This window comes from Vespa crabro, chromosome 21 (genome assembly GCF_910589235.1).
Source record: "Vespa crabro chromosome 21, iyVesCrab1.2, whole genome shotgun sequence".
Classification (NCBI taxonomy): Eukaryota; Metazoa; Arthropoda; class Insecta; order Hymenoptera; family Vespidae; genus Vespa; species Vespa crabro.
The window spans coordinates 646,268-657,500 of NC_060975.1; the positions used below are offsets into that span (position 1 = coordinate 646,268).

Below are 11,233 nucleotides of genomic sequence, written 5' to 3' on the forward strand. Positions count from 1 at the left end.
CGACTATTGCAATGCAAATTAGATCGTATCATTTACGTTTCACCGGTAGGGAATGAAATTATCGCGAGTTCTTGATTCGAGAAAGTTTTACTTTGCAACTCGACAAAGACACATTCTAGAGTTTTCAGATTTCATCTCAAATAAGACGATTTATATTCCGAGAGAGAGAGAGAGAGAGAGAGAGAGAGAGAGAGAGAGAGAGAAAGACTGTCTCGAGAGTTCGACTAGGTTATCTCTAAATGATATCGAGGTAAAGAGAGAATTGTACGTTCGTTAGATAAATTTTGATAATTGTATTATTAAAATTAGAATAATTTAAGAAAATAAAAAATATATATATATATATATATGTCGTTTTATAAAACGAAAAGATATAACGAGATTGTTATAGAATAAACGTAATCGCGTAAGAACTTTTCACACGGACGTAAATGATCGTAATAAAAAGGCAAAGGTTCGTTCGAGGAAGCTTTTAAAGATCCATGACTGCGCGTTCGAGTTTAGCGAGATAAAAGAAGGACCAACTGTTGAATATCGTTCTCCCCCATGATGAGCGAAGCGACACGAGCGGAGGAAACACTTCGTATCGATCGGCGAATCCGCGTCTCTCTCTCTCTCTCTCTCTCTTTCTCTCTCTCTATCTATCTCTTTCTCTTCCATACGTGAGTAAAGTTTCGACAGTCGTCGTCGTCGTCGTCGTTCTCGTTGTATCACGGATACATGCTAGTTTTATTTTATACGAGGATTAAATTGAAAATTATTGAATACATTGATCTATCGACTATGAAATAATATGTCACGATGAAAATACAATGGATTAAGAGAGAGAGAGAGAGAGAGAGAGAGAGAGAGAGAGAGAGAGAGAGAGCGAAAAAAAACTCACGTCTCATTTGTCGATCTGGAGGAACACCACCAACAGGTCGGTCAAGCTCTATCTTTTTCTCTCTCTAGTTTCGTTTTTCCGGGTAATCAGGATGATCCTCTCCTCCGGACTGGAATGATTAACTGTCGATCTTGTTGTCAACCGTCAAGGAAAATAAAAGGAAAGAAATAACGAACGAATGAACGAACGACGTCGAAATAAAATCATAGAAAACGTAGAAATCTCGGGAGATAATTATCGGGTATTTTTAAAAGGATCTATCGAACGCGCGCGAAATTTTCGTTAAATCGCGTTTCCCGGACGGGCTTTAAAGCTCGGCGTAGCCCCGCGACGTGCACGTGCAACTCGGACGCGTGGCACGTGGTGTTTGCCGGAGTGGCTCGACTCGAAAACCGCTGAGCAGAGCTTGCAAGCTCTCGTGCTTTCATTGGACGATGGGTGGAAACTGCGCATGGTTGCGGGTGTGGCCAGAGCTTAAGGGGCGGAATAAGCTCCCGGTGGCGATAGGACACCCCCTGAAGAGGGCACGTCTTGGGGGTGGTTACGATTCGACGCTCTACCCCACCGAACTAACTGACTCTCTCTCTCTCTCTCTCTCTCTCTCTCTCCTCTCTTTCTGTCAGAGAGCTTTTTCCTTAAGCTTCGAACGAGCGCGAGAACGGCTTTTGCTCTTTAGCCACGGCTTTGAAACTTGTGCGGATCCGACTTCGAAGTTCTCTTATAAGATGGAGAAAGAGAGAAGACCTATATCTCCATTTCTACTTGGACGATTTCCTGCAATTAGATAAAAACTACAAATCTAAAACGGTGGAGGAACATTTACGAGGTTTTCTTTTTTTTTTATTTTCTTTTTTTTTTCTTTTTTTTTTCTTTTTTATTGCTTATCGTTCGCTTCGAATAATATATTTCATTTCATTTATTTTCATAGGTATTTCAATATCGACTTGTTCAAAATCTTCAAAGAAAAAAATTTCGTATTAGAAGAAAAGCATAATTTTCTAAAGGAATTAATGGTTCACGAGTTATTCGTCGAAATTTTGTGATATTACGATTGTGAAAAATAAAAGAAAGAAACTGTGCGTTAAAACGTTCTCGTAGATCGAAGTCGAGAACACGAAGAGTGACTCTACTTACGGCAAAACTTAACGATCTCGGGGAAATCGGCATACGAATCGACGTCATAATTACCTTTTCATTTTTGTAGCAACAGGTGGAGAACGGTGCGATGGCTCGCGATGTAGCAACTAAAAAAAAAAAAAAAAGAGAGAGAGAGAAAGCGAGAAAAGAGAAGAGGAGGCGTGTACGAAGGTAACAGGCCGGTAGCAAAATTCCGCTCGAAATCGCGAGTTTTGGTATTTCGTTGGAGGTCCTGAAAACATTGATAGGGAGAGAGAGGTGTGAGGGGTGGAAAGGGTAGATTTGGGGACGGGTGGAACGTGGTATACGCACGATCGTTTAACAAATCGGGCCAGCTCGTCAATGTTTGACAAGGTCGCATGTCGATGGTAAAACGAAAGTCTAATCACGGCTGGTCGATAAATAAATCGTACTAGCTAAACAGCCAAAGTCAGTTAGAACGAGGTGGTTTGACCGAAACGCGAGTGGGCGGGCGTGGGGGGGGGGAGGTGGTAGTGGCTGGAGAATCGATGGGGTTGAAGGGGGTTAGAGGGTGACGAGAGAAAGAGAGAGAGAGAGAAAGGGGAACTTTCCATCACGTATTTACACGGTATGCCTACTGATTGGCGCACTCGCGTACGCCCGTTTTAATGATTTACCCTTGGAGAATGGCATTTGCGCTATAACGGCGTGACGTAATTTATTATCGATTATCGTTCGCGCCGAATAAACATCGCTTTAATTATTCACGGCGTCGAGTGCGCGGACCGCTTTCGTTCGCTTTCGGACGTCGACGAGTTTTCCGACGATTATTTTTGAAGAAAGAAAACTAATCGATCGTTTCGTCGATCGAACGTCAATGAAGAGAAGAATTGGTCCGAGTTCAAAAATACTATCCTCGAGCGATAGGAAGGTTAAAATGAAAGAAACTATATCGGTATCGAGAGATAATTGAAAAAGAAAAAGAAAAGGAAATATTCCAAAATATCTATAATCGATTTTAAATTCTTTCACTATTGACAAGTGATGTATTAACAAGTAGATTATCTATAATTATCTTTTAACAACTTGCCTATCTCTCTCTCTCTGTTCTCTTATCTTCTCCAATGTGATGCTATTTTTCGTTAATATAAATAAGTAAGCTCGAATAATTTTATGTAATAAGGAAATTTGCGAAATAACAAGAGATCTAATTTGATCTCGAAAGAGAAGACTACCAGATCGGAGCTAAGAATCGAAGAAAAAATTGATATCGCTAAGAAGGGATGCATACCTTCGTCCTAATCGAATGATCAAGACGACGATCTCTATTTCCATAGCGACTATACGTCCCTTTTGCTAGACGAGGAAAGCTTAATATTTAAGTGGTCTTCGTCTCGGCGCTCGCCAGTTATATGACGTTCATTATTGATTAATTGCAATTATGCGAATTTCGCGCGCGGAAGAGAGATATAAATAGAAAGAGAGAGAGAGAGAGAGAGAGAGAGAGAGAGAGAGAGAGAGAGAAATGAAGATAGAGTGGAAGGTTCGAAATGGATTTAACGATCGTCGTTTCATAAATTCGCAATGACGGACGAATCCGCCTCGCGAGTTCGCGCGAGCCGCCATGAGCGACGTGTCATTTATCGTATAACGGCTGAACATTTATGCGCGCGTTCGTGTCGCATAATTGCAATTAGAATGGAATTCATTTACATCGACCGACATTCGATTTGTTCCGGGGAGGAAAGCTTCGATTTACATGCGCTCGCATTCGACTACTATCGGCCCGGACGGCCGTCTGGATTTATTTCGATGAACGTCAATCCCGCGGCCGTAGCGCGATGTAAATGAGATTAGATTAGCCTCTGTCATATAACAAACCCCTTGGATGCTTCCATTTAGTTGTTGCGGTTGAAGGATAACACCCTATTGAATTTTACGTCCTTTTAAATACTTTCTTTTTAGCTTTTTCATCGATTCGAATTTATACTCGCTAATTATTGATCGGTTCTTTGAATAAAAACAAATCGTAGCCGATCATTTTTATATCAAGTATTTTCTTTTTTTTCTTTTTCTCTTTTTATTACTTTTACCGTATACTAAGGAAAATTCATACTCGTTCGTCTTAATGAACTAAATTATCTTCATCGAATCAACGAATACGTTGATAATTACTAAGTAAAAGAGAAATAATTTCTCTATCTCTGAACGTTAACTCGTAGGATAGCTAAACAAGAGAACGAAGGAGAGAAACGATATTCGAGCCACGAAACAGAAATTTATTTTATTTCCTCTTACGCATACAAGCGCGTGTGGTAGCAAGCGAGAGCGCGTAAACGGAATCACGTTCCCTCGGAATTCGACGTTATCCGAGACGATCCTCCGCGGCTCGAGTTCGAAGCGAAATTTCATTTTGATTTTTCGAAAACGGCTTGCGTGGGCTCGTGCTCGCGATAGCACCAACAGTGCGATGCGCTGGGATTAAAAGCTAATACGAGCGATCCAATTTAATTGAGCGATTAACAGCTAAATAGCCCGCCTGGTCGCTTTCTCTCTCTCTCTCTCTCTCTCTTTCATAAATGTATATATATATATATATAAATACACGCGCACACATACACGCCTCTCCCCAATTTCACCATTTCCCCAAACATGCTCGCGCCACTACCTAGAGCAAATCGTCCGTGGTGCCGTCCAACTCGTTGGAAAATATAATTCAAAGATATTTATGGCTGGATTACCGCCGGAATTGGGTATCTAATATACATGACCGCTCCTGCGGTTTGGCTGGACACGAAATGTCCATCGGCCATATTCATGTTCCTACGAGAACAACCTATTTTTGTCTGCTTAACCTAAAAGGCCAAATATAAAGGGACGATCTTAGAGATAGTCTTAAAATAACAATCTGATTCCCGAATCGCATTTTAATACTTACGAAGATCGAGGAAATGTCGTAGAATCGTTAGGGAAAACGCGGAGACAACAGTTTCTCCGCTATCTCCACGAAGGATTAGCCGCAATTGATAGCCACGTTTGGTAGAGGGACGTGTACGCAAAGCCGGCTTTACACGACGGAGAAAAGTTGTCCCGAAGTATCCGACTTCGTTCGTTTAAATTGTCATCTAGAATGGGAAGGTCAGAAATATATAAATACATACGCGTATTTATGTGTACGATAAATACGAACTTGAGATAGGAGAAATGTAAACAATGAGTAACCTTTCTTGGAATTTATCTGACGCACTATTATTCGTTAGTTTTGTGGCAGAATAGTATCGTGTTGAATCTAAAGGTCGATGGATCGGGTGATACGTGTCAAAGATAGAATTAATTGAAAGCAGCCGGTGTGCGGGCTCTCTCTCTCTCTCTCTCTCTCTCTCTCGTAGATTCTCTCGTACCTCCGGCAAGGGTAATTTTGATTCGGAGTTAGCGTTATAGGAGGGTAGTGTCCAGTGTCCTGCAGTGTCGTCCGGTGGTTAGTGCCGAGCCAGATGTCGCCGTAAGCGTGACGTCACTGGTTAACTACCCCCTCACCTTCAATTCCGACAGCATCGGTACGGTCCAGTAGTATCGTCGTCAGCACCACCACCATCACCGTCGTCACCACTACCACTACCAGCAGCATCAACGTCACCGTCACCGCCATCGCAGGTCTCCCACTACGGCAACGGATACGATATACGAGGATGATTCTGATTAATTACCGATAGTTACGCAAGCTGACGCCACTCCGTCGACAACCCTCGTTCGCTCACTCGGTCGCCAGCCAGTTTTGCCAGAGACTCTCGGAAACTTTACATCGGTGGTTTTTAAATCGTAAATAATTGCCCGTTACGCTTCGACCGGTTTTTTAATCGACGCTTCGTCACACTCACCCAGCGAGATATGTCTCTTTTTATTCTCTCTCTCTCTCTCTCTCTCTCGCTTTTCTTTTTTTTCTTTTTTTCTCTTTTCACTTCTTTTTTCAGCCTAGAAAAAGGGTAGGAAAAGGAAAGAATGAAAATTGATTTATAACGATCAGAATCCGTTCGCAAAGAGTAATTGAGAAGAAAAAAAAAAAAAAAAAAAGAGAGAGAAAGCAAACAAAAAAATACACTTTATTATTCCTCGCGAATATGGAAAAATATTGAGATATTAATGGTTAAAATTAATGATCTGTTTGGAATGTAAGATAAAGGCGCGGCGTGGGAAGGGGAGAGAGTATCATCGATCCTGGTATAATAATCGAAAGAACTATCGAGTCCCATTGTTCCTCGGGATCGGTTCTCGCACGGGCGCTTATCGATTCAACGTATGAGAGGGATGGGTCGAGGTTGAGAGTTTGGGTTTGGGGTCGGGGGTGGTGGGCTTAATTCGTCGGAGGATTCGGCAGTGTGAGTGCGTGGAGCTCGCGTGGCTCGCTGAAGGGAAGGGCGAGAGAAGGGTGGAGAAGAGTGCATGGGAAGGATTGTTATTTGAGAAGGGATGGAAAGCGCGTGCGAGCAAGCAAGAGCAGCAGTAGCAGCAGCAACGCCAGTGGTGGACCCGTAGCATTCGCGAGGTGCATCGGGTCGCGGCTGATCGGACCGCCAATATTTGGCAATTACGAAATATGAGTTTACATTTAATAATTGCGGTAAACACCGGCGAATGTACGCGTACGCGCCTGGTGTCCATAGAGAGAGAGAGAGAGAGAGACTCGTGCTTGTCAAGGGTGAGAGGAGAACAACGAGATACGGTCGAGGGATGATTTTCGATTTACCCTCCACTATGCGCATTATTCCACGATGCGGCTTGCGATAAGCTTCACGTTCGATCCTCTCACCCCTCAAACCGTATCGTTTTCTCGCTGTTTTCCTCTCTCTCTCTCTCTCTCTCTATCTTTGTTTTTTTTTTAACGAGCTAACTGAACAGACACATTTCCTAGCATCATTCATTTCCTATTACTTTGATTTATAATTCTTTTTCAGTATTTCATACTGTTCCATTAGAAATATTCAACAATTTTTGTTTTGAAATCTCTTTATTTTCTCGCTTATATCTATGATTTTTCTTTCTTTCTTTTTTTTCCCCCTCCTCACCCCTCCATCCTCTTGATTTGGAAAAAATTATAATCGACGAGTTTCGAGGGACGTACATACCGTCCATGTCCATGTATGCATTTGCACAATGGACTTTTGTAAATTCGTTGAACGTTTTAATTGAAATTCAAAATTACACATGTTTCTTCTTAATGAGTTACGTTTGATCCACGTCAGCGCTGAATAATAATTACGTATTGATTAAATATTTATTTTTCATTTTTTTTTTTTTTTTTTCTTTTCCTTTTTTTGTTTGTAAATAGTACGCCGTAGTAATGAAACGAATAATAAAGAAAGAAAGAAAGAAAGAGAAAGAAATTTGGTCGAGTCACGATTAAGGGATGACGCGTTATAAACGATAGGACTCTTGTCAACGGCACGCTTTCGAGATGCGCATCGGATGCTTCCCTTTCTGATGTTCGTAGATGAGCCGTGCCACCCTGTCCCCTCCAGTCATCGTTTCTTCGTACGCCCACGTACTTGCTCGCTCACGCATGCACGCACGCACTCACGCACGCAAACAGAAACGATAGTACGCGCACGTCGATCTCCCTCCCCTCTACCTCGATCCCCGTCCCGCACTCACCTCTCGTCTCGTGTCTACTCTCACAAAGCATCGGCCACAATTCGCCTAACCACTCGAAACCAACGTGTGTAGAAGAAGGGAGAGCGAGCAGGAACACGCGGGCGCAATTACCCGACATAATCGAGTCCCTATCGTTCTCCCTTAACCCCCCGTCCACCTTTCTCATCTCATCTCTCGCCTCTCTCTTTCTCTCTCGCTCTCTTTCATTCTCGTATGCACGCTCACACACACACACACACACACATATATATATATATATATATATGTACATGTGTAGAAAAATGTTTCGATTTTATTTAAATTCAATTTTTAGTTGAACGATCGCTTTGATGCTTACGTTCAAGATTTCAATGCTGGAAAAATGTAGAGAATATTTGTCCGATTTAGCGAGGAAACGAGAAAACTTGTCGACGCGTTATTAAAAATTTACGCCGCGTTTAAAACTCCCGTTTCATAGGGTGTACGAACGAAAAAGGGTGCGCGGCCAATTGATTCGCGGGTACAAACCGATCGATCAGAAAAATATTGAGAGAGAAAGAGATGAAGTTATTCGCACGGGCACGCGTGTCGGAATAAAGTTTGGGTCAACATTTCGTTTTGAATTTAATTCCATTGTTTTCTCGCGCAAATCGTGCCTTCTATTATTACGCCGCCGGCGGGCTTGTACTTTGATTTAAATAAGTAATCGGAGAAGCTATTTCGATTAAATCGGCTCGACAAATACCGATAATAATACATTGAATTATCGAAAATCGCGATACCGTGCATAATGAACATCTACGTATATACGTGACGGATACACGCAAACACATAAACGTACGAATCGTATGCAGAAAATGTCGATTGAAATAATAAAAATTCGAGAGAGAGAGAGAGAGAGAGAGAGAGAGAGATCGAATTTACGAACTCGTCGTGTATTTTTGTTTCGTTTCGTTTTAATTTTATGTGTCTTCTTTTTATTTCTTCTTTTTTTCCCTCTTCGTGAGACGTTATTAAAAGACGTCGAATAAATGTAATAATTTTTTGCGGAATATTCGTTCGGAATAGGAAAAGTATGAGGTGGAAGGAGAGAGAAAGAGAGAGAGAGGCTCATACTATTAATGACGATGTGATCGATATTAGCAAATATTTCCCGCGGGATGTTTACCGAGGTCGCCAGAATCGATAGCGTACTTGCGAGCGAAGCGTGTTATCGTCGCTGACATTTATTCAAATGTAATATCTTGTCTGCCGGCGAAGATTACCTGTTCGGGAAATGCGTCCCACCGGTACGCGACTTTCTTTTCCACTCTTTTCCGCTTGTACTCGTACGTAGATACAGACCAGGATCGCGAACGGGCCCTTTCCTTTCCCTTCCCTTCTCTTCGAGAGTTACGCATAATATTTTTCGATTAATATCAACTTTCTCCGTGTTCAATCTCAAGCTTCGAGAACGCACATCGATCTCTCTCTTTCTCTTTTCACAATCATTTTTTCTCATTTTTTGACAAGCAAACGAGCGGGATTTAATTCGTCGACAACCGTTCGTACAAAATGTTACAAAACATTTAACGATAATAGTAACTGTATTTCCAATAAAAAAATATATATATATATATATTATATATGGGTGATATTAATTGCGAAATACAAACGTCGAAAGTGCACGTGTTAATGCTTGAAATATTTGACATCATCGATGTGATATTATCGATAAGGTAAGGTAGGAGAAGAGGAGGTGTGTTATTAAAAAACTGTTTAAGGTAGAAAGTTGAAGGGAGGAAAGGGAGAAAAAGAATCGGAAGAAGTGGAGAGGGAAAGAGAGGGAGAGAGGGAATGTTCTGCCAATGTACCAACGTAGTTGGAAAACTTTTCGAAGCACTCTCGGCGCAAGCTGTTTCTCCTCTAGGATTTCGCGCCTTTTTCCAATTTCTTAAAGAGCCGCGACAATTTATGTGAGGCGTGTTCATAAAGTACTGCACTCACCCTTCCCCACGTTTTTTACCTTTTCTTTTGCCGGCGAAACCTTCCCCTTCTCTCTCTCTCTCTCTCTCTCTCTCTTTCTGTCTCTCTCGCACGCACGCACCGTACTAGATATAGACTTTTTAAAAGTAACTTCGGTACGTCGTATTTCTCGATACTTATTAGCTTTTCGCGACACGACTTCGCGTACGTGCCCTTCCTATGTATGTACGTATCTCGAAAGACGTGATAAACTTTTCTAATATACAGTTGCGTTCTCGAATGGCACCTCTCCTCTTTTCCAAACGATTTTCACGATCGAGAGTAATCGTAAATTAATCCTCGTACGACGGAAGTGTGTATGGGAAAAGGTGGCTTCCTTTTTTTCCTTTTTTGTTTTCCTTTTGTCTTTCTTTTTTTCCGACTGGCACTTTTTCTTTTTCCTTTTTTCTATTTCTATTTCTTTTTTTTTCCTTTTTTTCTTCTTTTTCCTGATCTCTTTTTATTTTTATTTCGTTTCGTTTTGTTTCCCTTTTTTTCTCTTTTCATTTCATTTTAAAAGGCAAAGCACGAGCCTTCCTCGCTCTACTTATTTTCAATCGGGGGAATAGGACAGCTTGGAGTAGGAGTAGGACGAAAAGTGTACATCGGAATAACCAAGAGCAACGACGTGATCGTATGTGGATACTTTAGGAAATTGATCAGGGGGGTAGTAAGGGGGTGGCTAGATGGTTAATGCTTTCTCCGCGACGTGGCAGCACCCGTGCCTCGTAAGGACGGAATTCGTTTGGCGACTCCTCGTCTCCTCGTTTTCTTTCTTCGTCGTGTCTTTTCGATTAATTTAAAACAAGTTCGGTATCTAGAAAACAAAACAAAACAAAACAAAAAATAAGAAAGAAGGAAAGAACATACTACTCGTGATTGACAAATAAGAAAGTAATAATAAGGGATTTGCATTTGGAATGCAAAACTTTCGAAGTACGGATGTGGAATATATATATATATATATATATATATATATATATATATATATATATATTTATATACGGTGAAGATTATATTTTTATTGATAAAGGGAAAATAAATATGGTTCGTCAAGATTTTCACAACGCGATCATTTACATAATTACGAAGATACGAACGAACGAATGTATCATACGTAATTCATAGTTGCAACTATAGTAATGAATAGAGTTCTCGAATGGAGTTATATTCCTACCTGTGCTTTTGGAAAACGATGAAGTGGATCGAAAGGATGGTCGTGATACGAGCAATGCAGGACCACTGGCCAAGCTTCGTCCTTCTCTCTTCCACACACACGCGCACGCACACAGACACACAAGCGCGCGCGCAAACACACTTGGACTACTATATAACACGGTAAATCTCCGAAATGCGGCGAGCAACGTTAAACGGCGATGGTGATTCGTAACAGGACTCGGCTCTCGCGAAATTCCTGAATTAACAAATTCGATTCAAGCGGAGAACGGGCTTTTCGCGAGTCCTCGACGGACGGAAAATATCCTCGAGGTAATTACGTGGTGAATCGGAAGAGAGAGAGAGAGAGAGAGAGAAAGTTACCCGCGACTCGGCTTCGCTAGCGGCGTTAATGAATCTCCATAGATTAATCCAATTAAAGGGAAGGATGGTCCGCTTATTGCG

The 11,233-nt window shown here is 41.5% G+C and overlaps 1 protein-coding gene and 2 long non-coding RNA genes across 3 annotated transcripts in view; 1 reads left to right on the forward strand and 2 right to left on the reverse strand.

Moving 5' to 3' along the window:
• Window positions 1-1,290, reverse strand: part of LOC124431386 (LIM domain only protein 3-like) — a 69,662-nt gene extending 68,372 nt beyond the window's left edge. The window contains exon 1 of the mRNA XM_046979249.1: window positions 884-1,290. The gene's annotated coding sequence lies outside the window, so the exon portion shown is untranslated. The remainder of the gene's footprint in view (window positions 1-883) is intronic.
• LOC124431391 overlaps window positions 1-11,233 on the forward strand; it is a 122,913-nt gene that overhangs the window by 83,885 nt on the left and 27,795 nt on the right. The window lies entirely within an intron of this gene.
• On the reverse strand, window positions 3,508-8,486 carry LOC124431390. The gene is made up of 3 exons (XR_006943984.1): window positions 5,204-8,486; window positions 4,920-5,106; window positions 3,508-4,836 (listed from the first exon to the last, which is right to left on the reverse strand). It is a non-coding gene; the product is annotated as an uncharacterized LOC124431390 (long non-coding RNA).